Below are 6,188 nucleotides of genomic sequence, written 5' to 3'. Positions count from 1 at the left end.
ACTACTTGCACAGTCCTTCAATAATGAGCAAAATGAAAACTGTATGCCTTTAGCAAGGAAAAAGCACCCTGCAAGACAAATAATATATATATACATTTTACGTGTAGTTCAAATTGTAATATGAATTGCGTCCATGGCCACGATTCTTTCTACAGGCTCCTAACACAAAAAGAATAAGGCGGGTATACACATGTTTTATGGAATCATCTCTTTCCCATTCGTCAAAACTCAACCGAACTAACAATTTACAATTTGTAGATCTAGATAAGCGGAGTTTTGCCGATTCTACTCATCCCTGAAATTGCATAGAACAATGATCAATTTCCGAAGCAAGATTGTTGGCTACCCTACATTGACGGAAGTTATGTGGTATGCTTGCCGATTTGATCAGCCTCAGTTCTTGCTCGTTAATTGGATCATATCTATGTCTAAATGTAATAAGAAGGCACATATCGGATTAAAAACTTTTAATAATGAAAAGATTCTGGATAGGGTTTACGGAATAATACAAGTTCATGTTCGTAAAAAAAAATCAAAATAAAGGGCAAAAATATATTCATTTTTTAGAGAAGATGCCCCCCTCCTCCCCCCCCCCAAAAAATTAAACAAAAAGAATAAATAATAAAGTCTTTTTTATTTATGAAAAAATAGACAATGACGGCAAAACATGAAGAATATGAAACAATATACGAAGAATTAAAAGAGTTAACAAACGAAAAATCCTCGGCTAAGGTCCTCAAATATTTAGCAAAATATCCATATTAATCTGAATGTTTGGTTCGTGTTAAACGTATTTTCAAGATGTTTTAATATATTAGTCAAGAATAAGGTGATAGTTTGATGGAACGAGACGCGGTCAAGACTGACCACACAGCATACTTGTACCCAATACACTGATCGCCAAAGAGATGTATTTTGGTTCTGTTATGTATAAAGATTGATGATACTTATATAGGAAGATATTTTGACATGACTTTTGGAAGTTTGTCCATTTCATTAAGTTAAGAGACAGCTGGGTAGACTTAAGAAGGTAAGAAGATAATTTTCTCCTACAGTAATGATTCATACTTAATAATCAAGTCATTATTTTACAAACTGACTTATTTATGAAGTCATAAGATATATTACATCTCGAATGCAATAGTACAATATAAGACAAAAGGATATGGGTATCCACTTATGACACAAAATCAGAACATACACAACTAAACACATACAAAAAGCAATGGGACAGAATATTTTTTGTTCATCACGAAATGTTCATCATCTAATTGTATATCATTACATAGATTTTGTCTGGTATTTTCGTTTACCTTGCAATTGAGAATAAAATGAAATTTAGCTTCCATGATTTTGAAGATTATACACAATTTTTGTTCTCGGGGAATTTGAATATAACGATCATTTTCATTTAGGGTTCTAACAATTAAAAGAGGGACGAAAGATACCAAAGGGACAGTCAAACTCGTAAATCTAATACAAACTGACAACGCCATAGCTAAAAATGAAAAAGATAAACAGAAAACCAATAGTGCACATGACAAAAAAATAGAAAACTAAAGAATAAACAACACGAACCCCACCAAAAACTAGGGGTGATCTCAGGTGCTCCGGAAGGGTAAGCAGATCCTGCTCCACATGCTCGTAGTCTTTTATATACTGGAATGGCAAATTGTGAAAACCAAATTTTAGTTACCAGTACATGTACCAGTTATGACTTTAATTTCAGTTTGTTCAAAAGATCATATCATCATGATGGCCTTTTTTATTCCAATGATTTCGACCTTGGGATTGTTGATAAGTATGGTCCAAGGACAGATTCCTGAATATTACGATGGTAACAGTATTCTTGCCCCTGGAGGTTTATTACCATCCGACGGTATTTCCTGGGTTGAAACGAGTAAGACTACTTTTACGAAATATGTGTGTTTTTTTATAGTCCATTAAATTGAAACAGAGCTGTTGTAGAATTTTCTTTTGATAATAAATTTTACATAATACAATAATTACTGTTCTCACTACTATATTTTTATTTTATTAGTAAGAATGATTTTAAATTTTACAGAAAAAGCTCTCCACCACTCCCCCCCCCCCCGGAAAAAAAAAAAAAAAAAAAAAAAAAAAAAAAACACACAAACACACAGACACAATACAAAAGGCTGGAAAAAAATATCAAATGATTCACTAAGGATCTCCTGTTTATTTTACAAATGTTAAGAACGTCATTCAACTTGTGTAATAAATAAAAAAATTCTAATGAGTAATTTAACTATAAACAAAGAAGGTGTCCCAAGTACACGGATGTCCCATCCGCACTATCATTTACTATGTTCAGTGGACCGCGAAAATGGGATCTCTAATTTGGAATTCAAATTAGAAAGATCATATAATCGGGAACATACATACTAAGTTTTAAGTTGATTGGAATTCAACTTCATCAAAAACTACCTCGACCAAAAACTTTAACCTGAATCGGGACGAACGGACGCACAGACCAGAAAATATAATGCCCATAAATTATGCATAAAAATGTCTGTAGAAACACATTACATTCAGTTACCTAGGTGCATACTTTTTAATCAGTTAAAACAATGAATATTATTGAAATCATAATAATGTTATAATAGAATTCTACAAAGTAGTCAAGGACCTTCCTTTATAAATCCCTTCTGTAGATAAGATAATTGTAAATAAACAACCATCAACTATGATGGTGTATATTACGTAACCAAGCTCTAATAAAGTTAAATGTGTTATTATCTTCTTTTTTCAAGCTGTGTTTGGTGCAGTGGTACTGTGTTTGTTGTTCTGTGGCAACAACGACAACAACAGCGGAACTAGCGGAGATAACCCCGCCCCAGAGAGCTAAACGTCAACTTCCTTGTGACATAAAACAAAGAAAAGAAAAGAAGGCGATGTATTCAATTTTTTTTTCTCTATAAATGAACTTTATCATAATTATACTTAATAGAAAAATGAAATTAAAAAACATGGGGTCACCGTTCATTTAAGCTCACAATCGGCCTTCGAAAGAAGCATGCTTTTTTGTTAAAGATTTTTTTTCTGTTGAACTTATAGGAGAAATAGACGGACATGTAATATCGAAATAAAAAAGGACTAAATTACAGAAACCGCTTAAATTTTACATTTGTTTAGTTTAAATAAAAAATATAGGTCACCGATGAGTTTAAAAAGATATTTTAAATTTGATGCAAAAAACTGACATTGTTGCACAAAAGGGAGATAATTTAGAGCTTTTTCAATGATGTGAACATTTTAAAAGTCATCTGGGGCCAACCATATCGATTCCTTTGGTTGATTTTCGTGCCATATTATAAAGTAACAACTAATAGTGTAATTATAAATAAAAGTTGTAATGAAAAAAAAACGTTTAACATTTTGCTGACATTTTTGTACTTTTGTACCCAAGAGCCTGCTTCAGTTTTTTTTTTATGATCTTCTCATGTTTAAAATAAAGAGATGTGGTATATGATTCCCCGTAAGACCATCTGCTAAAGTCAACAGGTACGTCCTTCAACAATGAGATAAACCCATACGTTATAGAAAGATGCAAAACTTCTCGACATATAACAAATGTAAAACATTTCATACGAAAAAGAACAACGTTGTACTGTAATAGCGATCTTTTACCAGGCCCTTAGCAAGGAATTTTCAGGAGGGGGGGGGGGGGTATTTGGACTCACAAACTCGACTTTAACAGTCACAATTCGAACATAATGTTGAGTTTAACAGTGCTTATTTGTTTTCAAGGGGGGGGGGTCGTCCGAACCCCCTGGCTACGGGTATGATTACTGATCCTGTTGTTTCAATTTATAACTACTTACATTTTGCTATATATACAATTATATTTTTATTTTATTTTCAGGTGTTTTGTCATCTCAATAAAGCAGTTATAATAATTCATCAATGGTCATATTTGTATTCAATAAATTATTATGCACATACATTAACCATGCATCGTTATTCTTCAGTTTTAACAAATTCATGTTTTCTAATTCGTGTTATATAAATAACAAAAATGGACGAGACACAAGTAGAATTTTATTTTTTATTCATGATAATACAATATAATTATACAATATGTATATTACACAATCATGATATTATGAGCATAAAATTGAGAATGTAAATGGGGAATGTGTCAAAGAGACATCAACCCGACCAAAGAGCAAAACCCAACCGAAGGCCACCAATGGGTCTTCAACACAGGGAGAAAATCCCGCACCACAGACGTGCTTCAGCTGTAACGAACATGTTTAACGAAAAAAAATATTGCCATCATTGGATATTTTCGAACTATAAATAACAAGAGACAAAATTATGGTACATGATATCTGTTTTAACATTTATAAATATTTAAAATTGTTGATTAAAGTTAGAATGACTGCTAGACAAACAAAAATCCGCGTAGTGAAATTGTCTTAGACGGCACAGGTAAAATTCCCGATGTTCTGCGTTTGACAACGTAACGAGACTGCTTTACTTGCTTGGAAGTTGCTGGTCCTATGATATATGAACACGGGGCATTATTTTCTATTTTTATTATTTTCTTTTACTTTTTTTACTATTTTTCTTTTTTTTTCATTATCAATATGCATTTAAAAAAAAGGTGAAAATATTAGCAAACAAACGTTAAATATAGTAAAAATATAATGCAAATGCATATATTTATAGGACTAGGAAGTTGCCTAATGACACAAAAAAAAAATATCTTTAATAGCATTTTGTTCCATTCAATTTAAATTTATCTTAAATTTTGAGAGTGCATTCAAATTACATGTAATATTTAATCATTTACATAAAATACAGCATTGACCTATAATGGTTTACTTTTATAAATTGTTATTTTGGATGGATAGTTGTCTCATTGGCACTGTCACCACATCTTCCTATAATTATGACAATTAATAAAGTTAAATTCATAAATGATCGATATCTGTTAACACATTTTGTGTAATCAATGATATATGGCCTTAGGCTTCTTGTTAGTTTACGCACACTAATCTCCCTATCTCTTGACAATCTTTGAAAAAGTTGTCCAGGATCAATATTCTAGAATAGGGTATTCTTTCTTTCTTTCTTTCTTTTTTATTTGGTTTATTTTCTACTTATTTTTTGTGCAATTTATTTTCTATTCGTAATAATGTAACATCCATTTAATATTCTCTATTCATATTGTTGGTTCCATATGGGGTAATATATTTGTTCATTTTACCCCAACATGACGAAGTGTTATTCAAATATTTTTTTTAGTTAGACTTCGAATTGAGTAAGAATATCACATTTCCTCGTGTCAACACTTCACTTCGGAAGTGTATCAACCTGTCAAAAATTATTCCGCATAACAACTCTCTTCTTCGTTCACTTTTTGGTAGAAGTCGGACTTTGAAGTTTACATTTTGGAAACGGTAAGGGAATTTTTAAATTTCTAAAAACATTTTTTAGTAATTATTTAACAAATAATTCAAACATGATTTGCATTATCTAGTTTCAATTTCTAATGCATGTCTTTATCAGGCAATTTTTCCCGTAACGTAAAAATAACAACTTTGGTCACTATTGAAAAGTTCTCTCATGCATGGCAATAGTACCACATCTTATTTTCAAATTATCGTAAAGAGGACAAATACGTTGAAGCAAAGAAAAGGAAATTCATAGAAGCAAAATAAATAAATAAACAAACAGTAACAACTTCAGTCGAAGAAGTAATTTAGGTAATGAAGTCTAGTTAAATTTTCCGTCCGTCGATGTGTGTATTATTGGTGGTATTCACATTTGGTCATGCTGATAAAAGTTTCAAAGGGTATTCAGTAATATGTTATCATTGGCGGGGTGTTTCGGAGGAAAAACCACAGGCATACAAGGCGTTTGAAAACACAAGACGATTTCTGCTTTGCTATAATTATTGAGCCTGTGAAAATATACCCCTGTATAAATATACAGAGGCAACAAGTAAATCACACAAAATAAAAACTAAGAAAGTATATGAAAGTGAAAGGAACTATATCTTTATTATACGCATCCTCAAATGTTTTGACAATACCTATTGCTGTATGACGTCACTCAGAGGGATGTAATTATCAAATTTGTTCCAAATTATCAGTTTTTTTTTTTTTTTATCTCACTGAGAAATCCCATTACTACATTGCACCCAATGTAACAATATG

The 6,188-nt window shown here is 31.6% G+C and overlaps 1 long non-coding RNA gene across 1 annotated transcript; it reads left to right on the top strand.

Moving 5' to 3' along the window:
* Positions 1–942: 942 nt before the first annotated feature.
* LOC134695019 (uncharacterized) lies at positions 943–3,987 on the top strand. The gene is made up of 4 exons (XR_010102673.1): positions 943–1,030; positions 1,730–1,900; positions 2,775–2,917; positions 3,887–3,987. It is a non-coding gene; the product is annotated as an uncharacterized LOC134695019 (long non-coding RNA).
* The last annotated feature ends 2,201 nt before the right edge of the window (positions 3,988–6,188 follow it).

This window comes from Mytilus trossulus, chromosome 13 (assembly GCF_036588685.1).
Source record: "Mytilus trossulus isolate FHL-02 chromosome 13, PNRI_Mtr1.1.1.hap1, whole genome shotgun sequence".
In the NCBI taxonomy this organism is placed as follows: Eukaryota; Metazoa; Mollusca; class Bivalvia; order Mytilida; family Mytilidae; genus Mytilus; species Mytilus trossulus.
Note: the sequence above shows the minus strand (reverse complement) of the source record. Positions and strands in the feature narration are given on the sequence as shown.